This window comes from Triturus cristatus, chromosome 4_1 (assembly GCF_964204655.1).
Source record: "Triturus cristatus chromosome 4_1, aTriCri1.1, whole genome shotgun sequence".
Taxonomy (NCBI): Eukaryota; Metazoa; Chordata; class Amphibia; order Caudata; family Salamandridae; genus Triturus; species Triturus cristatus.
The window spans coordinates 462,945,668-462,970,690 of record NC_140585.1 but is presented as its reverse complement, the minus strand read 5'-3'; the positions used below and the strand labels follow the sequence as shown (position 1 = coordinate 462,970,690).

General features: G+C 45.8%; 1 protein-coding gene across 20 annotated transcripts in view; it reads left to right on the top strand.

Annotated features, from left to right (window-relative positions):
• Window positions 1-25,023, top strand: part of EPS8 (EGFR pathway substrate 8, signaling adaptor) — an 861,544-nt gene that overhangs the window by 322,079 nt on the left and 514,442 nt on the right. For 2 of the 20 annotated variants that reach the window (XM_085652656.1, XM_085652643.1), the window contains exon 1: window positions 15,520-15,755. The exons of 13 other annotated variants lie outside the window; for them this stretch is intronic. The gene's annotated coding sequence lies outside the window, so the exon portion shown is untranslated. Of the gene's footprint in view, window positions 1-15,519; window positions 15,756-25,023 lie in introns of those variants that run through there. 5 more of the 20 variants (XM_085652658.1, XM_085652648.1, XM_085652651.1 and 2 more) reach the window with 4 other exon arrangements.

Below are 25,023 nucleotides of genomic sequence, written 5' to 3'. Positions count from 1 at the left end.
ACTGTGACTGGGTGGTTTACTAAACCTTATAGAGAGGCTGAAAAAGCAATTAAAAGTCAAAACAGACTGGAGATCAGGGTGTGTATAGCCCAGTACAGGTGATAAATAAAGTAATCGAAAGCCACCTGGGAGTGTACATTTTGGGCTGACCTCCTTGAGGTGTCATCCGCCAACGAACAGAAAAACATTTGGCATTCATAGCGCTGGTGGCAGGAATTCTCAGACTTCTGCAGAGTGATCTATACTGCCCTGCGAGTGGGTTGCCCATTTGGGCAACCTTTACTCATGTATGCCAGATACTGATTTGACCCAAACTGCATCTGCTTTTGTACCTAAGAGGGACGAACCTTTTGCGCCTGCAGAGTTCTCCTTGGAAGAGACTGCATTAGCTATTAAATCGCTGAAGCAATGGAAAGCACTGGGCGTAGATAAAATCCTAGGTGACCTCTATAAATCTGATGGAATCCTTATGTTAACACCATCACTTATGCAATTGCACCAGTGGCACCGAGACTGCCCACATGGAGGGCGGGCTGAGATTGTTCCCATTTTCACGCATACACCAGTTGTGCCATCCAATTACCGCCCCGTCAGACTCCTGCAAACCTTTATAAGAGTTTTGCAAGCAAATTCTGGAATGGTTATTGGAATTGATAAATGATAACCATGATAACCGGTTAGCGCCAAAGCTTGCAGTGTCCCGTGCGTGTGCCTACCTGCACGCTTGTCAGCCGTCTGGGGATCCTGACCTGCCTTCAGTCTCGTTTGCCCAGGGATTCGAGCGACCATCACCGCACCTGTTGTCTCCTCCCCCCACCGCAGCCCTCCAACACCGGGACTGACGCAGAGCGGGGGAGTAGAGACTACAGTCCCCAGAAGCCTCTGCGACTGGACCGGAAGTCGCGTCGAGGCTTGGCGCCCGGAGGCGCCGTTAAAGGGGCTGGCCTTGCGGGGGAGCGGGGTGTTAGCGCCAAAGCTTGCAGTGTCCCGTGCGTGTGCCTACCTGCACGCTTGTCAGCCGTCTGGGGATCCTGACCTGCCTTCAGTCTCGTTTGCCCAGGGATTCGAGCGACCATCACCGCACCTGTTGTCTCCTCCCCCCGCCGCAGCCCTCCAACACCGGGACTGCCGCAGAGCGGGGGAGTAGAGACTACAGTCCCCAGAACCCTCTGCGACTGGACCGGAAGTCGCGTCGAGGCTTGGCGCCCGGAGGCACCATTAAAGGGGCTAGCCTTCCCGCGTCGCGGGACCGCGTGCGGGACCGCGCGCGGGGCTAAGCCCGGGCAAAGGGCGGGCCCTCAGAGGCCTGAGGAGTCTGGGCTGGGCACTACCCTCGGCCAATCAGCCACCCATCGATAAGTATACTATAAATGGCCCCCATGGAGTCCAAGCCTACCGCTAAGAACATGGTTAAAAAAACGCCTATCCATACACGCTCAGTCACAAGGAATACTGCCCAAACTAAAACACCGCTACCAACGCTAACTGCAATTGATCGCATGCTCCAACAAACAATTGTGGTGGTAGCGAATGCCATCGAAAATACCGAGAGACGATTGTCGTTACCACCTAGCACCTGTCTAATTCAGCAGATATCACAACCTGCTGATTATAATGAACATAATATAAATGTGACATCACTATCAAATGATTCTATATTAATGCAATCTTACACAGGTCTCCCTGGGGCTGTGCCAACCCATGTGGAAGATCCTCCCTCACTTCCTGCAGTGTTTCAAGATAGGGATAGCCGGTTGTCCCTAACTCCTAATTTGCAGATTATTGCGACACCATCAGAGGAACCGGAGCCTAGTAAGGCGCCTGAGACCAGCACAATCCCGATTTCCTGCGATAATGATGATCCTATCCTCACAATTGATTCACTTAATAATAGCTGTGTCGATAGTACGACCGATCACGGCTCTGTCCACCGCAGACCTAGACGCACGCATAATAGAAAACTACTGGCCCCAAGTAGGGGGTGTGCTAAACAAAGGGGTAGAAGAAAGAAGGTAACTCTGCCATTATTTGAACAGACCAATGGAAGAGAACCACCACAGTCAAGCTCAAATCTGGGTCTCAGAGGCAATGGGGAGTCTATAATGGGTCACATTATGGATGCTATGAAGCTCCTTATTGCCCCCCTAAATGACAAACTTGAGCAGATATGTAAAAAAGTGGAAAATCTGGAGAAATTGGGTTTAGCTAAATTAGATATCCTTGAACATCTGGGTCCACAAGTTACTCCAACCCCTTTGCATGTACCTACTGTGAATAAGGTTACTATGACTGTTACAAACACAACTAAATCACAGTTTCCTTCCGCTAGAAATGCGACCCCTACGGCAGCTCCCGGCGGCAAGCCCACTAATTTACATACCTATACCTTAGGTAACACCACAAGTGGGCCTTCCTCTTCCTCTTTTTCTGGGGTAAGAGGAGGAGTGCCAACGGGCCATACTTCAGTAAGCGGGAATCCACCAGCACGCAGCCACTATAATAATATCATCCCTGCAGTGATTAATCTCCCGCCAGAAAGTAGACCATACGTGGCAATTCTTGCCAATGTCCCAAAACTTAAACCCTCCCAATACGAAAACAGCGAAACACTTAAAAACAATAATTGTGGATTCCCCTTAAGTGGGGCAAGCCAGATCCTCTCAACCCAAAGGGTAGGGTGGGTGGGCCCCAGTAAAAAGGAAATTAGTGGGGACTGCGTAATCATTAATTACAAAACCATCGAATGGGCAAGAGACTCCATCTTGAATGCGCCCATCCCCTCAGACAATGACTACAATACCACCTTGTTCCCATTGGACTACTTCTACAGAAACCTGGTGGGATTTAAGATTTCCGTGCAGAATTTTAAACACCCCAGAGCAATTAACACGCCTTATCCACTAGTACAGCAGGCATCAGCGCAATCAGGTGGGTACCCTTTGACCTTTTATGACCCAAATAACCAGTATGCTCCACAGCAACCACTGAATTTATTCAGAATGCCAAACCCTAACTACCTTAATAACCATAATGTCCCTGGGCCGGGAACTAACATTTATCGTCAATATGCAGTCCCAACATCGAATAGATTTCAGATATTCAATTCTTTAGATGAAAATGACTGACTCGGGGATACCCTCGTCGAAGAACCATCTGTAACTGAGGATCCTAGGCTGATGGCCGTTAATACAGTTGAGGAATCTTCAATAGACACCACTGTAAGAAGTTCTAATGATCCAACTGTGATAGATGCCATCATATGTACCGCTGAAAATTGCCTGGGAAACCCAATAATATCATCAGTCATAACAGTTACCAACCCATCCCAAGTATCCTTAGAAGAGAACCTGAGGGCTATTACGTGGAATATAGCTGGGCTAGCCTCTAAGGTAAACACCCCCATATGGGCTGACTTTATTAAACAGGGTTACGATATTATCTGCCTGCAAGAAACTTGGGATAGGGCTGAAGTACACGTTGAGGGTTATACCTCCTTTAACGTGCAGGCTGTGGCATCCCAAGCTGGTCGAGCCAAGGGTGGACTTGTGACCCTGATATCCACCGCACTGACTGAGTTTTGTGTTAGTGATCATGTAGTTCTAGGTGAACATGCTTCTGTTCTGCGTATGGCCCATAGCGGATACAGAGACTTAATAATAGTGAACTTTTATAATAACATTGCGGGGTACAAACAGGGAAAGTTTATTTCTGACATAGAGCGGGCCATTGATGCGATTTTATTGAGTACACCCAAACCTGCTGCCATCATATGGGTAGGAGATTTTAACATTAAATCATGTATCTATGCACTCAAGGGGGCATGTGGCCATAGGTAGGAGTACTCGGGAAGGGAAACAACATGTGTATATAATCATTTCCCGCGTAAGCGATGCTCTGCGAGACTTATTGAGAGGGCTCCAAAAAGAGATACCAGGCCAGCCTAGCGATACGGTGCATGTGCGCGGGCGCGCGCGCTTGACCCGATTACTTTCACTTTGGCGGCCGCACGCGCTTGACCCGATTACTTTCACTTTGGCGGCCGCACAAACTCTACCCTGATAACATGCTCTAAGGTACATGTTTGCTTCTTTTAGGAAAGGGGTCTGTTGACAAACGTTTAATTGCCAGCTGCATTCACAGCGCATGGCATGACGCTCCTCGCACCACAGAGGGCTCTGTGCATCTCAAGAAAGTGAAACACTTATCAACTTGGTTAACTTGTGAAGTGTTACAAGTTGTATCTTTGTTTACCCCAATGGTCTGCTGAGTCTGTAAAGAGATGTGGCTGTATCCAGCTGGGTTTCCGTTTATTGCTGACACAGGCAGGTCACAACTAGCAAACCAGCATTTGCATTGCAATAGATGGTGCATTACTGAAAATTTGAGCTTACATCATTATATGCAATGCCTATAGCTCAAACTTTTAGCAATGCAAGACCTATTGCATTGCAACTGCGTGTTTAATTTGGTTTATTTATTGGTGTACAGGACAAGGACAAATGCTTGTAACTAAGACAAATTCCAAACATAGACATGCATGAGTGAATCGAAAATGGAAATATTTCCAAGTGCACGCCGCATGCAAGCTGTTTTTTTTTGCTTGTATTCAGATAAAAGTCCAAGGTTATATCAGCAGTGTGCTCCCACTTTGGATTCAAAGCCTTCCACAACAATAGCACTCGCCATAATCACAGCATCACTCAGCGCCACCACAGCATCACTCAGCGCCACCACAGCATCACTCAGCGCCACCACAGCATCACTCAGCGCCACCACAGCATCACTCAGCGCCACCACAGCATCACTCAGCGCCACCACAGCATCACTCCGCGCCACCACAGCATCACTCAGCGCCACCACAGCATCACTCAGCGCCACCACAGCATCACTCAGCGCCACCACAGCATCACTCAGCGCCACCACAGCATCACTCAGCGCCACCACAGCATCACTCAGCGCCACCACAGCATCACTCCGGGCCACAACAAAATTACTCAGTGACACCACAGCATCACTAAAGGCCAAAAACAGCATCACTCAGAGCCAAAAACAGCATCACTCAGGGCCAATAACTGCACTGACTCGCTCTCACTAACTCACTCTCACTGACAAAATCTCACTGACTCACTCACACTGACAAACTCTCACTGCGAGATTATCATTTGCCCTGACTAACTGTTCCACTCTCTCTCACTAAGTGACTGACTCTCCCACTCTCTTGCACAGACGTATTCACTCACTCACTGACTTAGTCTGCCACTCTCTCTCAATAACCAACTGACTCACTCTCACAAACTTACTATCAGTAAATCGCTCTCGCTGACAAACTCTCATTGGTAAACTCACCCACTCAATCTCAATAACTAACTAACTCACTCTCAATGACTGGCTCAATCACTCACTCTCACTGACAGAATCTCACTAACAAACTCTTTCAATCTATCACTAACTGACTGTCCCACTCTCAATCACTAACTGACTGAGTCACTCTCACTGACTAATTAACTCTCTCTGACTAATTCACTAACTCTCAATAAATAACTCTCTCACTGGCTCTCTCTCTCTCTGACTAACTCTCTCTCACTGATTCTCTCTTACTAACTGACTCTCTCTCACTGACTAAGTGACTATTTTTAAAACACTGACTAACTCTCACTAAAACACTGACTCACTCTCACTAACTTAATATCCCACTAACTCACTCTATTACGCTTAGTAGCTAACTAACATACTCTCTTACTCTCATTCATTATCACTGACTAACTCTCACGCTCACTCTCACTAACTGACTCTCAGTCTCTCACTGACTAACTGACTCTCTCACTCTAACTAGCTCACTCTCTCACTAACTGACTCTCTCTCACTGACTTACTCTCAAAAATCACTCTCACTAACTACCTAAAAAACTGACTGAACAACCTTCACCATCCTGTTATTTATGCCAGCCCCATAACAGAAAAAACATTGGCATAGCCAACTGACGGACTGAATCTCTCAATAACAATAACTAAATAACTCTCTGTCTCACTGAATAACTATCTCACTTTCTTACTGACCCTCACTCTCTCACTAACGCTCACTCTCTCACTAACTAACGCTCACTCTCTCACTAACTAACTCTCAGTCTCTCACTGACTAACTGACTCTCTCACTCTAACTAGCTCACTCTCTCACTAACTGACTCTCTCTCTCACTGACTTACTCTCAAAAATCACTCTCACTAACTACCTAAAAAACTGACTGAACAACCTTCACCATCCTGTTATTTATGCCAGCCCCATAACAGAAAAAACATTGGCATAGCCAATAGGTCTAGCATTTGGGGCCTTATAAGTGGTTGGCCATGCAACAGTTAATGTTGTTACACAAAGGATATTATGCTGCATAACTAAATACTTATAAGGTCCCAAAAGCGAGACCTATTGGCTATACCAATGCTTGTTTAATTCCTGTGTTTTGTGTCCTTGGGAATTCTATGTCCGTCTGCAAAGGTACTTGCTGTAGCCTCCAGGTATGAAGGCATTAATGCATTAACACCAAAACTGAACCATTTGAATTGCAGAATATGAATCACTGACTTCTTTATTTAGTTAAGACGTTGAATTATTTTGATTCGGTTATTGTTCCCCCAATTACATAGTGTATTCGAAGAAAATAAATGCCCCTATGCCACTGCAATCGTTTGTTTATTTATTTTTCCTGGTGTGCGACGTTTTGGGACTTCACTTTCTGGCTATTTCCAGTGCCGCTGATAGCACAGACATCCATAAAAACATCCGCCAATAGCGAGTTTTAAGTGTATCAGTTACATTCTTGTTGACTTGATATCATACTGTTCGTTGCCTTCCCTTTATCTGAAAACACAGGAGCTGGATACATATTTACTTAATGACACAATAGAGGAAACTTTGGTCAACGCCTTAGTAACAGAAGCTAAGCAACTTTGCACAATGTTGTGAACTTAGTCACATTATCCCTCCCTTTTTTTAAACCCAAAGGTCATTTCTCATCAGACAATACATTTCCCAGTTAAATGTTGCTGTGAAATAGCCAGATGAAGTCCAGTTATACTTTAAAGTTCTGTCTTTTATTGTGTGCAGTGGAATAATTGCAGAGTTTCAGACACTCTGTTTGTATGTTTGGCATATCTAGGTTTGCCTGTGGTGTTAAAACCGTAATGATTGACTGTGGATGTGCGTTTCACGTCGATAGTGGTGCCCGAGAACATCAAATTATCCAATAGGAGTGTACCCCTTCACAGGTCCAATCGATACAGAAAAGTTACATCTCTAATGCCAGTCTTGTGGCATATGAGCTTGTTTCCACATTTTAGGAATTATTAACATATTCCAGGTTGAATGTTAAACCCATCAGCAATAAGGATGGTCGTAAATCTACCAATCAGATCTCATAAATGGGGTGGTGTCAGCATTGCTGCCTTTATTGCAGTGCATTCCAGACTTGAGTTCTTTCTTGTTTGGATTAGTGAGGATCCCAAAGGAGAATGGGGAGTGGTTAAGGTAGATTTTTTAAAGCAGTTTTAATACTCTTGTGTTTAGCAAAACCAATTGCAATACTTGGTATATGTCATTTAGCATGCACTACTGCCCCTGTGACCTCTTACGGCAGCACGTGTGGGCAGTTTCCGACTGAGTCTGTACAACTTCAAAGAGAAGAGCCAAGAATACTTACTTAATCTGAAGAAAACACCTTTATTAGAACTTCTAAAAATCCATTTTATTCTGCAGCTCAAATGGCAGCTTTGCACAGAAGGGAATTCCCTTCTCGCCTAGCGGTGCGACGCATGCGCTGCACCGCTTGGCGAGGCATGCAGTATACACTATCGGTGAGGGAAGCCCCGCCCACTTTTTCATTGGCTTGTGGCTTTGGCCTTTCTAAATGCTGCCTCCTGGTTGGTTTGGAGGCTGCTAGTCCCTCCTTATGACCGCCATGTCTCCTTCCTTGGCTATTGGCCCCTTTACTGCATATTTCCTGAGCGCTACTTTGTGTCCGTGCCACCCCTCCCACTGTCGTGTCTTCTCTCCCACCCCTTCCACTCCCGTTGTTCGTGCCTTCATCACGCCCGTTCACCCGCACTACCGGAACTCCCGTTTGCAATTCAAGAGGTTTCGCGTAAATACGAGTCCTCTTGCATTGCAAATGCTTGTTTTTTGTCTCACGGATGTTTGCTATGCTGTCCTCGAGGTCAGGAATGTGCTTAATCGCAGTGCGCATGAAAATTGCACTCTGTGTCATGCTTTTTGTTTATATTAAAAAAGAACGAAGGACGTATTAGATTTTAGAAACAACAATTTATTTTACTTTACATTTGTGCCACTAGACCCTTGGTTTTGGTCTGGAAGTAGTGAGCGTGTGCTTACAAGGTGACGTAAAACCATCCCCGAGGGGGAGGGGGGACGCAGCGCAGTATTATGGGTTGTGCTGCGGGGGAGCAATGGCGCTCGGTGCGTGATTTTGAACAAACATCAATCCGTGACTTCTGCGCCTGTCCGTCCACGCGAGAAGAAGACGGTTGGTGAGCACTGGCGCGCAACGGTGGCAGGCTAGCTTGTGGCACGTGGGTTTTCACTGGTGGTTACTTTATGCGCCTCACAAACGTGGCCGCTTGTGGGAGGGTGGGGGTGCCAGCAGTGGTGTTGACAGTTGGAGGGGGCCAGTGGAAATCAAGGTAGCTTCTTCTGGAGACAGAATGCAGCAAAGTGGGTGCCGATCTCCACGATTAACCTTCCCTCCTCTTCTCAGTAGAGCCTTCCCTGTGCTGTGAGTAATGGGGAAGCGGTATACGTGTGGAAATCGTTGTCCAGAATCTCTAGTAGGGCTCTATTTAACACCTTTCACAGCATGCTAGGAGGACCTGCCTCTTAGGATGCCAACATAAGCAGCCTGATGATGCCATCTGTTTCCCCGTCCTCTATTGCAGTCCTCGCTGTTCGACTCCAGCTGAACACTATAGTCCTAGTGGAGAAGATAGTTGTATTTTGTGTATGTGACAGAATTTTCCAGCACAAAGAGTAACATTCATAAAATCCCCAGAAATTAAGTGTAATAGGTTGGATCCATGTCACTAATATTACGTTACATTGCATCCTACCCAGACTTCAGTATTGCTGTTTTTTTAATTAATTTTTCATCTGTTTCGAGACACTTAACAACAAAATTGCATTCTGTTGGCTAAACTTTTATGTATAGGTAGGAGTTGTCCGTTGACGGTCTCCACAGAGGCATCGCAACAGGTGGCAGACAAAGCAATACACATGGTGGGCTAGTCTTCAAGGGAGGCTCCTTAGTTTCTGACTAGTCTGTTTGTTCTACCACCCTCCATAATACGACAGCCTGCACGTATCTATCACTCTATATTTACCTTACAAATCCCACTTCTGCTCAGCTGTCAAAATGTTGTCCTGTTTGTGTCAGGCTTGGCAACCTCCACTGACCGCTTCCGGTTCAGGAAGTATTACAGCAATTAACTTGGCGCTTGTCAAGAATTTTCTTTTTAGTTCAACCTCTGTTACCTTTGTTGCATTTTCCTTATTAAAGATTCAACCTGATGTACATCTACACATGAATCTTGAAAGGCTCCGAAAGCAACTGTGACTAAGTAAGAGGGGCGAGGACCATAACAGTTTTAGGTCCTGACTATGACAGCGTAATTGTCAAACAAATCTAATACAAATATTCATAGAGTGTGCTTCTGGTCGTTCACTTCAAACAGTGGCACAGATCTCTCCAGCTAATGCATTAACCTCCAGAGTTCAGTTACCAATACTATTGTTCCGTGAGATTTAGTGAGCATACGGTGATCCCTGTAGAGGGTGCCTTATCACCTTATAAGATATTAGTCAAGCTTGCTTGTAAACTTAGTCTTAAAACAAATTTAGAAGAAGTAGGTGTATTTACTGGCTGTTGTGCTCACTATATCAGAATCACTTTAGCATTCTCTAGATTCCAGTCCATAGAAATTGTTTTCCGCGAGCACCCATAGACAATAATATTTTTTTTCAAATCTTGTATTTTCATTGATATGACCACCGAAGGCCCTGATTTTATATTAAAAACAGAACTTTGGACTATACCATTTACTGCTGAAAGGCAATATTCCTCTCCATGTGTTCCCATACCTGGTGTGTCACACAGTTTGGTGCTTACTTTCCCTCCATGGTAAAGAACAGTAGATGTTTCAGCACCCAGCCTAATGTGCTACATAGCTAAATACATATAAGGTCCCAAAGGAGAGACCGATTGCATTGCAAATGCTTGTTTTAGGTCTGGAGTTAGTTAGCCTAGCCTTTTGTTTTTACTAATATTATACGAATAATATACCTAGAGGGGCTTAAGCCAGCCCTCTTCATCCATTGGTTTGTTATTGTCATTCACGTTTTTCTTCCACCTACTACAGCATACATATTGGAGCCCGCGGGTCAGCCCACTTCAGCCAGTGCCTTCAATGTGAGAGATGGCCTTTAGCCCTTTCACAAGGAGCACATCCACATGCAAATAACTTCCCTGCTTTTTGAGACCAAATAAACGTATTTTTGCTTTAACTATCTATTTTTTTTTAGGTCGAAAAGGCCCTGGCAACGTCCCCCAAAAATTAAGTTTAAAAAAAATTACAAAGCAAGCATTGACAAAGCCAAAAGACTGGCTTTGAACACCAGACATTTTCCATGCTCGTTTAATTTGTCTTTGAATGTTGCACTTTTATTTTTGCTTTTTGGTAACAGCTTGTAGGGCTTCTAATCTTGTAGGACACTTCACGTAAATATCTTGCTCTCAGATGATCCTTACTTTGAGGTCCCAACCCTTCATTTCTAATCCAGAACAACTTCAAGATGTGTCCCTCCAAAATACTGATCCCACCCAGTTCATGATGCACCAGACTGTCTCTCGCACAATGCATGAATACTTTTCTAATCATATTATTTATTGAGATTCGTCAATTGTGTATTAATACTATAAAGATAACACTAAAGAACAGAAAATGTAAATGCAGCCAAACGTGCAAAATTAATTTAGTGTGAGCAATCATGCAATTCTTAGCACTCAAAAAATACTTAAATATCATTGGCAGCAGCCTCCAATAACTGTAGGGCATTTATTTTAAAAAACAAGTCATAAAGACATTCATTGCTTTCTTACACGTTTGCCAATTCCTCCTACTCAGTGTACAGTGACCACTAGGCGTGGTAAGGTCTAACCGAAATGTCAACAATAAACCAAGCACACTATAACAATATGTTCAGCTGACTTCGACAGACTCCACTGAGCATTGCACCTCTACTGATCCAAGCCAGCCACCCCGATTTCCAAAAATGTTAAGATTTCTAGGCAGAACAACATGAACGTATGCTAACATTAGGAAACAGGACCCTGTATAAATATGGCAATACCAGCTAGCATACATCAACAAAGTGATAGCAACAAGCCAATTGGGTGTGTCTCGAACTCTTTATGAAGCTTATTTTTTTTAATGTATTGATTTCTCAATAAAGCATATTGTATACATGCAATGTATATTAGAGATAGCAGTTTAAGACACCAATGTTGATAACTAATCAACATGAATGAAGATTCACAGTACAGCCATTAATGATGTCTATTAAGGAGTAGAATATACAATATGCAGTTTATTCATAGCGAATATCATAGTGACTATCATGTATATCATTGAACTTAGAGCCGAACTAAGTGACAATGAAACAGGCCTGGTGGTGCTATAGAAATGAGTGGATATACTGTCTATAGATGCTTGTTAAGGGTTTGACCAGCAAATATCTCCCTCAAACCTAACAATCTCAGGAGGATTTTAAGTTCTTCAAATGTCTTTGTCAAAATTTAAATCTTTTCCACCTAATGAAATTTAACAGAGTGCCAGAATCTTCCAGAGATGCATGATATTTTCAGTTTAGAAATCAAGACTAAGTATTGTATGTCGGGCTCACCATAGAAAAAATATTTGTTAGAAAGAGAACAAGCAATATTTTGGCTGATTGGCAACGCCAATAGGTACTGTATTTTCTCATGGAAGTATTTTAGAGCAGTTGAGCTGGTCTGTATGGTTTACCCCAAACTGTCCTAGAAGAAATATTCCATGATGAAGCTACATCTTGTAATATGAAATGAAATGAAATGAAAAATTATATTTATATAGCGCGTAACTACCCGGAGGCCTCGTCGCGCTTCAGCAATTACTATGACGAGCTCCAAGGTACATTAGCACGCTTTCGCAAACAAATGGGTTTTTAGGACTTTCCTGAATGCCATCCTATTGTTGATCTGTCTAATACTCACAGGAAGGGAATTCCATAGTTTGGCGGCAGAGTGTGAGAAAGAGCGACCGCCCCAACGGGCTTTGATAACCTTTGTTGGAGTTGCTAAGTGCAGTGAGCCGGAACGAAGGGCTCTGGAAGGGACGTAAGGCACTACAAAGGGGAACAAGATGGCAGGGCCTGTTCGATGAAAAGATTTGTGCACTATGCACATCGCCTTAAACTGAGCTCTGGCAGTCATTGGGAGCCAATGAAGCTCCTTAAGGGCTTTCTTAGCTGATTGCCAACGAGGAATATTAAACAATAGCCGGGCGGCACAGTTTTGGGTGACTTGGAGCCTTTTGGTCACCGCTACAGGGGCGCCCAAATATAAGGCATTCCCGTAATCCAGGCGAGAGAGAATCAGGGCCTGAACCATGACTCTCCTCGCCTGGAAAGGGAGCAGAGGAAGGACCTTGCGGAGCATTTTCATTAACCCAGCACAAGTTGAGGCAGTCTTGGTGGCTTGGACCGAGAAATCAAGCGCCCTGTCAAGCCAGATTCCAAGGCTCTTTATCTGGGGCTTAGGGAGGGGAGGAGTGCCAAGGCATGTAGGCCAAATAGAGGCCAAAGTGTTCGGTAAGGAATTACCTAATAACATGATCTCCGTCTTCTCCCCGTTAAGTTTAAGACAAGACGCATGCATCCACTCAGCAACAGCCTCTAGACACAGACCCAGGGTGTTAGATGACCCCTCCGAGTGGTCCAAAGAGACCACCAGTTGGGTGTCGTCTGCGTAGGTGACGATACGCACACCAAAGGGCTGAACAGTATTGAAGCTGGAAGTAGGGCCGCTTTGACCAGACTTCATGAGTTGGGTTAAACCCTGCCCGCAAAAACAGAGTGTTATGAAGAGGAGTTCAAGTTGAAGGTTGCATTGTAAGTGGTGGTCTTCAAAGCAGTGACTGGGGCAATTCTGCCATTTTCTTTTGGTCCTTTACTTCCTTTTGCAGCACCGTCTCTTTGCTTTACTGTAAAGTTACCCAGGAACCTCTGTTTCAATATTCCAGAACCCTTTTGCCACCAGGTAGGTTTTCTTTCAGCTCTGTAGACTTTCCCCTAATTAGGTAGGCTTTTCTCTCACCTCCTGCGGGTTCTCACCCCACTGTGACTGGAGCCTGGCTGTCTAGGAATGCCTTGGGAATGAATAGGAGAAGCCATCTTTTGTGTTGCCAAGTCAAAAGAGGTAGTGCTAAGGCTGTCCTTTATTTGCAAGCTGCCCCTCTCAGATAGCTAATCATTGCTAAGTGGTCAGCAGTTAATACCACCATGACCTTCCTGGGCTCAGAGGGATCTCGTTGTCTTCTGCGTAAGGTGATGGGTTGCAAAATTGGTTTTAAGACTGCTCTAGGTCAGACAGCCTAAAGTACATTTTAATAAGTTACTCCTTCACTCAAGTTATCAACAATCTGAGTTCACCATTAAATTCGATTTTAAAATATAATTAGGAAATTCCTTTGAATTACTTTAATTGCATTTTCTCAGGCAGAAAGATGGTAAAATCGTCTACTCATACCTAGGTTTGCCTAATGGAAAATGTAGCTGAACATGCTAAGTGAAATGGCTTTTGAACTTTAGTTCTGTATAGACACACTTTTAAAATACTTAGTTTTTCCCTGTCGCAGAATCTTACTTTTGTTTTTATATTTGATGTGACATAATTCTAGTTCCTAGAAGTGATAAATCACTTTACAGTGATCTATTACCAGGAGTTTATTAAAAACAAAATGCTTAAATTGGGCCAATTTTGGTTTAGGTCTCATTTGGGTATACCAAGTTGGAGAAACCAGCGCTGCTTATAGGTGTTTCAATATTTATATTGCATTACACTTGTGTATTTACATTGTTTACAATGTCATGGGGCGAGAAGAATATCAGTTGATGGCATCACTTCAAGACTGAAGTCCTCAATATTTTTACACATCGAGTTTTGCTGTATTGTCCCGTACGCCAGAAAAGCTTTGGGTTTTCACTTTTGTCCATACAAAAAGTAGTTAATAAGGGTTTAAAGTTCTATTTGTGCTCTAAGAGGTTAAACTGGAAGTTTGATGAACCATTGTGCCATAAAATACAATGGCGAAAGCTTCCTCTACATAAAGGAGTGGAGGAACAGACCTGGTGATGGGGAAAAATAGCATGAACACCTGTTTGACTGGTAAGGTAGACACCCGCAGTTTTTTACCTTGGCTTTACTTCGAAATTATGCTCAGGAGAACATTATCAATGTGATCAAATTCGAATCCTAAATGCTTGGGTTGTGCGCTACACTTTTTAGGTTCACCTGTGGGGCAACGAGGACCAGTTGACAGGTTTCATGCAACCACTGACCGTCTTACCAAAGCCCAGCACAAGCCAGAGAATAACAGAAATCGAGTTTCACCCTTTCTGTGTGCTGTTCCATCTCAGCAGAAATCCAAGTAAATCACTGGTTACCAGGTGTGATAAAGTTGGCATCCTTTACATTTCAGAGGGTCAAAGCTGCTGGAATTTTACAAGTGGGAAGGGCCCAGTGTTTACAGGGACATGCAGATTTGGGACTTTAGCACTAGAATCTGCATGGTATTCCCCCAAAACGGGGGAAAATGCATCCAATAAATTCTTTGGGGTCTTATTCTAATTGGATGCTATAGTAATCCCATCAGACCGGCCGTGCTTCTATTCAGGCCCCTCTGCCGCAGTCGGGAGTGGTGCCTATGGTAGAGGGTTGTAGTGCCGCGTTCATTTTCTTGGCTGTGCCGGGACTAGAGTGAGGCTGCTGTCGGGGGGCCTCCTGGTGAGTAGCTGTGTGGACGCTTGGATAATATAACCCGGATCTGTGCCGGAGCAAACTGAATTCATCTTCAAGGGTTTCTGTCGTCCGGGTTCCGTGACGTGATGCGAGGCGGCTTTCCCTGCTGACCTTCCAAGTCGGTACAAACTAAATGAGCCACGGCAGCGGCCCTGCCCGAGCAGCAGCAGGTACTGAACCTGGTCATTATGCCTGTTCTTTGCTCCTGCCGTCACTCGAGTCGCTATTTTGCATGTAATGTACCTTCCAACGCTCCATGCAGCAATTTCACAGGTTAGACTCCAAAGTTTAGAAGCCTATTGTATCGTTTCCGGCGCTACCCCGATCTCGTGCCAGCAGCAATATAAATTCCTGCGTGCATACGCAGCGCGCTTTGTATTCAGATATGCCGGGCCACGCCCCCGTGCATTCATGGCGTCGCGCAGTAGTCACTCTCAGCGCCGAACCGCCGATGTTAATAATTTCCCAGGCACTTCTGTCGGATTTGCTAAGAGGAGGCGTTTTCCACATGACTTTGCTGAACTGAATGTGATACTGTATGGGGGGTGTTCTGTTCAGTCCTTTTGGGCGCACTCGGCTTGAAGCTTCATACAATGAATGCGTTTTTTCAACGACGAGGGCAGAACAGCAGCTGAGACGAGGTTTGTACAAAAAACTACTTAATGGCCTGGATTTATTGTAGAGTGGAGGGGGCGGGCTGGGAGTACTGTAGGCAAGAAGATCAGCCCACCACTAGATTTTGTGGTGGGCGTGGCAAGGGATTAATTTAGTGATGGAGATTGTGGTTCAAGGTGGGAAATGATGGCAACTATTTATAGCTCTTGTGTACTAGGTCTCCCTTCGTATTTGTTTGACACAGTTTATTGAAACCCCATTTTCCAGTGTTGAGATCTTGTGTGCGCTTTCTTCATGCGCTTTCTTCATGCGCTTTCTTCTTCCTTAAAAATCCACCTTCTGAGTCTCTACTCCTCTTTCACAAAAGGTCCTCTTCTTACATCAATGGGGATCTGCTTTGGACTGATCTTTCTGGATGAGCATTTCATTCTGTGGCCCAAGGACAGTGTGAGAAGGATCCTGCTTTGCTCAATTGCTTGAAATATAAACAAAGTATGTATCGAAGTTTAGAATTTCTGAACCTTTTGTTGGGAAGCAAGAGTGAATGGTAAAGGATGTAAGCTGGTACTTGGCCATTTTCCACACCCCTGGAGGACTAAGTCATGTGGACGTGTCTTTTGTGTTTCCCTTGGTGATCGCGGTAAATTGGATCTTGACCCCCTTCATTGAGCCCATTTAGGAAGGACGTGTCATCCGCCACTCTGTCTTGCTTTCACCCACTTGCCGAGCTTGGGATGTAGGGAAATAAGAGGCCAACACAATAGAAAACACGAATACTGTCTACTCAGTAGCATGGGGTAACTTCAAATCACTCCTAAAAAAAAAACAAAAAAAAAACCTCTTCACGGTGCTAAGCGACCAAGTGAATTGTGGGTTTGCAGCTGTTCAGGTTATGATCAAGGAAAATGCTAAATACAAGATGGTATGAGCCTAAAATGCGTACAGTCCAGCATAATTCTGCCTGCTCTAGAAACTGTAAAAAAGTAGCTCCTGGCCTATCAGATGTTGGTAGATCTATGGTGTATCAGACAACTGCAGATTCTAAGTAGACTTCAAACAAGTTGTGCACCTCTTGTGCCTGGAAAGCTCGAAATCTTTTACTGTGTTACTGCCATTTTCCTTAAACAGTTCATCTTTCTACTTAAAGTAATACTTGGAGATGAGGAAAGTGCATTGCACGTGGAAAAATTACCATCAGGCAGGTCACATTTGCTTTTATTGTTGTACTGCTTCTAACCTGGTCCCTGATCTCTGCTTCCTTCAATATTTCTTCAGTGATAGTGATGTCACGTGTGGTTGTTTCAGTCAAATATTTGCGGGCACATGACGATGAAGAAGTGGTGGTCAACGCTCACCTGAAAGCAGTGGTGATTGATGATTTAGAGAAGTGCTGTATTACTGTTGAAGGCATTCAGCAGGAGCCGGAGGATATGGCACTATAATGATGGAAGCACAGATAATAGCTCAGAGAAATACAGTAAATCAGTTGGCAGACTTGCTTGTGTTGCTTTCCGCTATGGTGGTTTGGTCTGTGGAGGCCAGAGCCACCTGTGGTGATTACCATAAACAACTGAGAAACAACTACCTGACCTACAATAAACAGAGAAGAAAGACTTGTTTACAGAATCTGACCTTGGAGGGGTCAGACAGCACATAGGTCACCATTGACCAGAGGTGTTTTGGATTAATGAAAGGAATAAGAGATACTACTGTAGGAAAATGCCTCTTTTTGCATTATCACCCGCATATTGTGGTCTGACACTGCTGTTGTTTGACTCTGTGCACTGGGACTAACCATGCCCCAGTGCATGTGCACTGACCTATAAAACGTGTCAGAATTGACTATACGCCTAATTGGCATATTTAACTTCACTATAAATCCCTAGTATATGGTACAAACATATCCAGGTCTTGTTACTTAAATGTCACTACAGAACTGCTGCACATATTGTGCCACCCAATATAGTGAGAGTGCAAAAATAACTGCAGTCCACAGAAACAGTTTTGAGTGACCACAGAGGAGGGGGTTGCTCATTTCCCTGGTCATAATTGTAGGGTGGGCACAGAAGCTCTGCAAAGGGCAAGAAGGATTCTTCCATTTTGGTTTTAGATGGAGAGGGGCACTGTGGGATTTATAGCTACAAAAGTGGGGAGGGTTACCCCTGGCAACAGTTTTCCTATTTGTTAGGGGGAGACCAGAAGTCCCCCCCCCCCCCCTTTCCACACCAAGCCTGTGCCAGGCATAAATGTGGCTGCCCAGGACACCCTCTTCAAAATACTACTGGCCCTATGAAAGAGAGAACAGTGGCTGCAGGGTTTCCCCTGCTGTTGAGACCAGTGAGGAGACCTGAAAGGCTGGACCTGCTCCTACTTGGAGTTCAGTTGTCTTTTCTGGGAACAAGGCTCAGTTGGCTGACCTTCTATTAAGTTACAGGGATACAACCAGCTGCTAGATGTCCTTTTCTTGAAGAGACCAGCTGACCAGTTCCAACTGGACCTGCTATGAACCCTGCTTGTGGCTAGTGCAGAAGTGAGTCTTGACTCCAAGTGCTAATCCTGCGGTCCTGGGCTCATTGTCTGTGTGAAAGTAAACTCCTCCTAACATCGATTTCATGTTGGTCCAGCTTGAAGGTTTTCTGCAGCAGCAAATCCGTGATAGGGTGACCTTGCAGAAAGGGTTTCTGGCCTGAGGGAGCCCTGCTCGGCTACAGCTTACAACCTTGCCCCACTGGTTGAATTTGGGTGGCAAAAGAATCAGGCCAGCGCGGGACCTTCCTTGGGCACAAGTTTTTGAAATTGTCCACCTGGAGCTTTCCCACCAAAAGTTAATGGTTTCACTATGACCTTGTCCGGCTGTTCTCCAGCCGCATGGAGTGCCTCTTGGCCACAGCCTGTCTCCTTGCCCTGCTGAGGATTCTTAACTTTGATTTCAGAGACTTAAGAAAGAAGAAAAAACTTCCACCTGGGATGAACCTGATTTCTGTACCAGACCCACATTTAAATGCTGTAATTCTTAAATAGCACCTAGGTTCTGATGAAGCACAGCCAGATGACCACAGTTGGTGCTTAATGCTTTTTGGTGCTTTTTTCATTTACATCTTCAAACATTCACAACTCCAGTTTCCCATATTTGATTTTTGTCATTTTGGTGTCATTTTGTTAATTAAATTATTCTCTATTTTGATAAATTAGAGTAAGATTTTTATTATGTTGTGTTTTTGACTTTTTACCTGTTTTGATACTTCTGAATGCTTTACATATTTTCTTAAGTTATGCCTATCCGCTCTGTGCCATAGCTACCAGGGGTTGAGCTCAGGTTTAAATTACTGAAACCTTTACTGGGACTAACAAGAATAGTGAGATTATTACTTGTGGTAAACCATCATCCACTCCAACTAATAATCCACTTTGTCACAAGTGCTAAATTGAAATTAAACCTGAAAAGGTTGAGACATTCCACAACTGAGTTCCCCTCCAACGCCACTGATATCGTCTCAGTGTGGAAGAAGCCATTATTTGCAAAATATAGAGTTCTCTTATACTACCACTTCAGCAATGTAGTAGAGACATGCAGCAGAGTTTGTTATTAAGCAACAAAGAAGTGAAGCTAATGAAGGGCCCGACTAGAGTGTGGCTGATCTGGTCAATACTGAATTAAGAATGACTGTCAGCCAACTACGCTTTTATGTTCAGACAGTGTGAGACGGATTTATAAAACAAAGTAGTAGGTCATTTTCATCCACAGTAATGCAGTTTGACTTCTTTTTAAATTCTCAAATATTCTCATTAGTATACCTGGAAAGAGGTGCAATGGACAGACTTACAAGAATAGTATTGCACATATAATGTGAAATATTCTCCAGGCTGTCATTTCCACAGTGTATCATTACTCACTGGGGAACTGCAACCCGATGTCCAAATACACATTTATATGTCTTTTTTTGTCCATAGGAATGTATATTTTGGCAATACCACTTCATCTTCAAGTCTAGACATAATCTATTTCTTTTTCCACCATAGTAAGGTAGGCACACCACCCCATTCTTGGAGTATAACTCTAATGCAACACTTTCCCACCATGGAACCTGATGGGAGTTTAATGGTCAGTAACCCACAACTTGAAATCACTCAATCAGGGGGGTTTAAAGCGCGCAACTCACCTGTGAGTCTCAAGGCGACGGGGGTGGGGTGGGGGGCGGGGGGGTGCAGCTCTGGTTCAGCCGAAAATCCAGGTTTTGAGTCTCTTCCTGAAGGTGTGCAGAGTGGGGGGAGCGTCTGATGTTGACTAGGAGTTCGTTCCTGACTTTGACCGCAATGTAGGATAAGGCTCTTTCTCCTGCTCTGGTTCTGCGGATGCGTGGGGTTTCTGCTAGGGCGAGGTTGGTGGAGCAGAGGTATCGTTTGGGTACGTGGAAGTAGACTCTATTGTTGAGGTATTTGAGTCCGATGTTGTGGAGGGATTTGAAGGCATGGGTGAGTAACTTAAAGGTTACCCACTTAACGGGGAGCCAGTGGAGGTCTCACAGGTGCTGGGTGATGTGCTCATGTCGAGGGATGCAGAGGGCGAGTCTGGCCAAGGTGTTCTGGAAGATCTGGAGTTTGCGTGGTAGGGATTTGTTGATTCCAGCATAGAGGGTGTTTGTTGATTCCAGCATAGGGGGTGTTTCTGTAGTCCAGTCTGCTTGTTATGAGTGTGTGGGTGACGGTTTTTCTGGCTTCGGGGGAATACACTTGAATGTCTTTTGGAGTATGCGGAGGGTGTTGAAGTAGGTGAAGGCCATGGCGTTGATCTGTCAGGTCATGGTGAGGGAGGAGTAGAGTATGATGCCATGGTTCCGGGTGTGGTCCATGGGGGGAAGGAAGCAGAAAGCGGGGGGCCACCAGGAGTTGTCCCAAGCTGAGGGGGTGGGCCCAAGGACGAGGACTTCCATCTTCTCCGAGTTGAGTTTCAGACAGCTGCTGCTCATCCAAGCTGTGATGTCCTTCATTCCTTCTTGGAAGCTGAGTCTGGTGGTTTTGGGGCTCCTTCGTGAGGGAGAGGATGACCTGGGTGTCGCCGTAGGATACAATGCTGAGTCCATGCTGTCTGGCGATAGCAGTGAGGGGGGCCATGTAGATGTTGAAGAGCGTGGGACTGAGCGCTGTTCCTTGGGGTACTCTGCAGTTGATTTCTGTGGGTTCAGAGAGGAAAGGCAGGAGTCTGACCCTTTGGGTTCTGTCGGCGAGGAAGGAGCGGAGCCGGTCAAGGGTGGTTCCTTGTATTCCGGTGTGGTGGAGTCTGGCTACGAGAGTGCAGTGGGAGACCGTGTCGAAGGCTGTGGAGAGATGAGTAGGATTAGGGCTGTGGTGTGGCCTTGTTAGAGGAGCGTGCGGATGTCGTCTGTGGCGGCGAGTAGGGCGGTCTCGGTACTGTGGTTGCTGCGGAATCCGGGTTGGGAGGGGTCGAGGATGGAGTTCTCTTTAATGAAGTTTGTCAGCTGGGCGTTGATGATCTTCTCGGTGACTTTGACTGCGAAAGGAAGGAGAGAGATGGGTCTGTAGTTCTTCAGGTCGGGCTGGTCTGCGGGTTCCTTGAGGAGGGGCTTGACTTCTGTGCGTTTCCAGTCCTCGGGAAAGTGCTGGATTCGAAGGAGGCATTGATGGTCTCTCGTAGCTTCGGCGCTACGGCGGAGGCAGCTCTGTGGAAGATGTGCAGGGCAGGGGTCTATTGGGGCTCCTGAGTGTGTTCTTTTCATGGTCGTAGTGGTATCTTTGGTGGTGACCGAGGTCCAGGCAGTGAGGGTGGGCCGGCTTTCATCGATGGAGGGAAGGGTGGTTTCTGGAGTCTGCTGGTTGAAGTTGTCGTAGAGGGCCTTGGTTTTCAGGTGGAAGTAGGAGCCGAGCTTGAGCAGAGGTTCTGGGAGGGAGTGACATCTGTGGCTTTGGTAAGAGGTTTGGTGAATTGCTGTATGATGTTGAAGAGTTCCTTAGAGTTGCTGGAGTTGGTGTGGATTTTGTTCCGGATGAAGGTCTTCTTTGTGGATCTTATGCGCTGGTAGTAGTCTGTCATGGCGTGCTTGTAGGTGGTCAGGTCTCCCATGGTTTTGCTGTTTCTCCAACATTATTACGAGACATCTGCAGGAGAGTCTGGCTTTTTGGAGGTCGGTGGTAAACCAGGTGGCTTTTAGGGGGAGTTGTCTGTTGGTGGTAAGGAGGGGTGCAAGCTTGTCGGCGCAGATCGTGATCCACCCGTTTGGTTCCTTGGCTGCAGAGTTGGCATCGGTCGAGGCGGGGGGGGGGTCATGGATAAGTGTGGAGTTGAGGTGCTCCTCTGTGACCTTGCTCCAGTTCCTTTGCGGAGGACGAGGAGTGGGTTTGAAAGCGGTGGCGGTGTTGAAAGAGAAGTGTACGCAGTGGTGGTCTGTCCAAAGGGGCTGCGTGGTGTGGCTGAATCGAATGTTGTTCCCGGCCGTGAAGATGGGGTTGAGGGTGTGTCCTGCCTTGTGTGTGGGGGTGTTAACGAGCTGTTGCAGTCCGATGTTGGTGAGGTTGTCCAGGAGGGCGGTGGAGTTGGGGTTGTTGAGGTTGTCGAGGTGGAAGTTCAGGTCTCCGATGAGTATGTAGTTCACGGAGGCAATGGCGTTGTTTGCGATGAGGTCAGCAATGGTGGTGGCGAACAAAATGTGAGGTCCGGGGGTCTGTAGGCGAGGGTGCTGGTAAGAGTGGTTCTAGGGTTGGTCTGGATTTGGAAGTAAAGGTGTTCCGTGGTGGTGTTGAAGTAATTCGTGGTGTAGGTGGAGAGTCGGAGGGAGCTCTTGTGTGCGATGGTGAGTCCTCCTCCTGGGCAGTCCTTTCTCTGGATCTTGTAACCGTCGGGAATGGCGGTGGCTCTGGGTGGAGGAGGCGTTGGTCCAGGTTTTGGTAAAGAAGGCGATGTCTGGCAAGGGTGTCTAGGAGGTCCCAGATCTCTATGGCATGTCTGTGCAGGGTGCGCACGTTGAGGAGGATGCACTTCAGGGCTTTTGTGGTGGTGGCATCCGGCGTGGGGGTGGGGGCTGTGGTGGTGCGGAGGGTGGTGAAGGTTTGGTGGCAGTGGTGCAAGGAGAACTGGCCATGGGTGGTGCTCCACGTGGACAGCTGGCAGTTGTAGTTCCTCCCAGGCTTGAGTGCGAGGAGGGCAGCGGAGTTGTAGTAGTGTGTGGTCAGAGATCCAGGGTCCCTGGTGCTGGTCGCAGTCAGGTCACGGACGGGCGCAGACGGGCTTGCCTTTGGCGCACCATTAAATAGGGATGGGGAGGGAAGCGCAGCTGGGAGCGGCAGGGGGAGGTGCCTTGGGGGCAGCAGCGGCGGGAAATGGTAAATGGGCAGGATGACCAGAAACTAAGAGTGAGAGACAAGGCAAACAAAAATAAGAAAACAGAGGCACAATACCAGAAGACAGAAAATCGGGCACAATGACACTATAACAAAGACAGAGAAAAACGGGCACAATAGCAAAGACAGGAAAACAACAAGAAGACTGCCACAATAGAGCACAGGCAGCGCTCGAACACCTACCTGCTCTGAGTACTGCACAGAGCAGCGGCACTAACCGCGGAGCTGCAGTAGAGAGAGCATGTCTCTGACCAGGAGATGCTCTTGACACCCTGCCATCTTCATACCCCTTGAGTGGTGTTTCTGTGGAATTCTGTGCACTTGTAGTGAAGTGTCAGACCTGTCAACCTTAGGGTGATCTTACACCCCCCCACTCCCCTTTTGCCTTCTTGCCTCACTTTTTTGCTTCAGTCGTTGGCCTCAGGACTCCGGGCACTTTACCACTGCTAGCCAGCTCTAAAGTGCATGTGCCCACTCCCCTAAACATGGTTTTATTGACTCATCCACAGTTGGCATATTTAATTTACTTATAAGACCCTAGTCAAGTGTACTACATGTGCCCTGGGCCTGTAAATTAAATGCTGGTAATGGACCCGCAGCACTGATTGTGCCACCCACTTAAATAGCCCTTTAAAACATGTCTTGGGCCTGGTACTGCAGAGCAAATGTGTGTAGTTTACAAGACCATGTTGACTTGGCATTCAAAACCTCTTGCCAAGCTTTAAGCTCCCCTTTTATTACATATGGTTAACTCCTAAGCAGTGGCGTCACTAGGGTTGGTGTCACCCGGTGCGGGTAACTCATGGTGTCACCCCCTCACGACTTACCGCATGGACCTCCTCCGCTCCGAGTCCGGCTTCCCCCTCATTTCAGGGCGTGCCTGGCGGTTTAACCAGATTTAACAGGTGGATGCGTTTCTGCCAGGCAGCTCTCCACCATGGTGGAGTCGTGTGACAATGACACCGTAGTTGAGCCTCCCGCCCAGGCATGGACATCGGGGGGAGGTGCTCCTACAAGCTATTCCAAATAAAGGTCTCAGATCAATAGCACATAAATGCCCAATAAAGGGCAGCCAAATATAGCCCCCGCCCCCCTTCCTGTACTCTTATGGGAGTGACAGAAGTAAATGGTCGGTCTGAAAAATGATAGTGCCACAGATTCACCCCTTGTCTTCACATTTCAAATTACAGATGGCTGCCAGGAAACCAGGTCACATGATAGTGAATTTTAAAGCACATTTTTCATTACATATTCAAATTGTATCAACTTTCAAAGCACAGTAAATAGTAGATGATGACCTTAAAGAACATCAGGTTACCCACCCAGTCATATGTACCCATAGACATTCTTTCAGAGAGCACTAAAAATAGACACAAGTAGTGAATCAGAGGGAACAAAGTAAAAGTGAGACCAGCCCCCACATGGTGTGTAGCGAGCAAGCGCAGTGAGCAACCACTACTAGGGGGAGTTTGGGGGGTTGAACTTCTCCACCCCAAGAAAATTTGGGAGACAGAAAGGGCAAAACAAAGCATTTTTTTCAACACATTGATCATTACATATTAGATTGTATTAACTTTTAAAGCATAGTAAATGATTACCTTATAGAGCACCAGGATATCCAGTCATAAATCACAGACATTCCTACAGAGAACACTAAAAAATGAAATGTCGAGCATGAAACATGAATTTAAATATAACCAATTTATTCTTCTACCACCCAAATCTGTGTAGACAGTGAGCGCCCATCCGTGCCTCAGCAGACAGAGACCCCTATGCCTGTTAACAACAGTGTGATAATGACTCATTAATCAAGTTGTACAGTGGGCTACCTGCTAGTCAACAGTTTATTGGAATTTAGAATATCATAGGAATAACCCAAGGATTGGATCAGTGGGCGGAGCCAGAGATGTGGCCAGAATGCGCAAACATCCCTATTTTTTG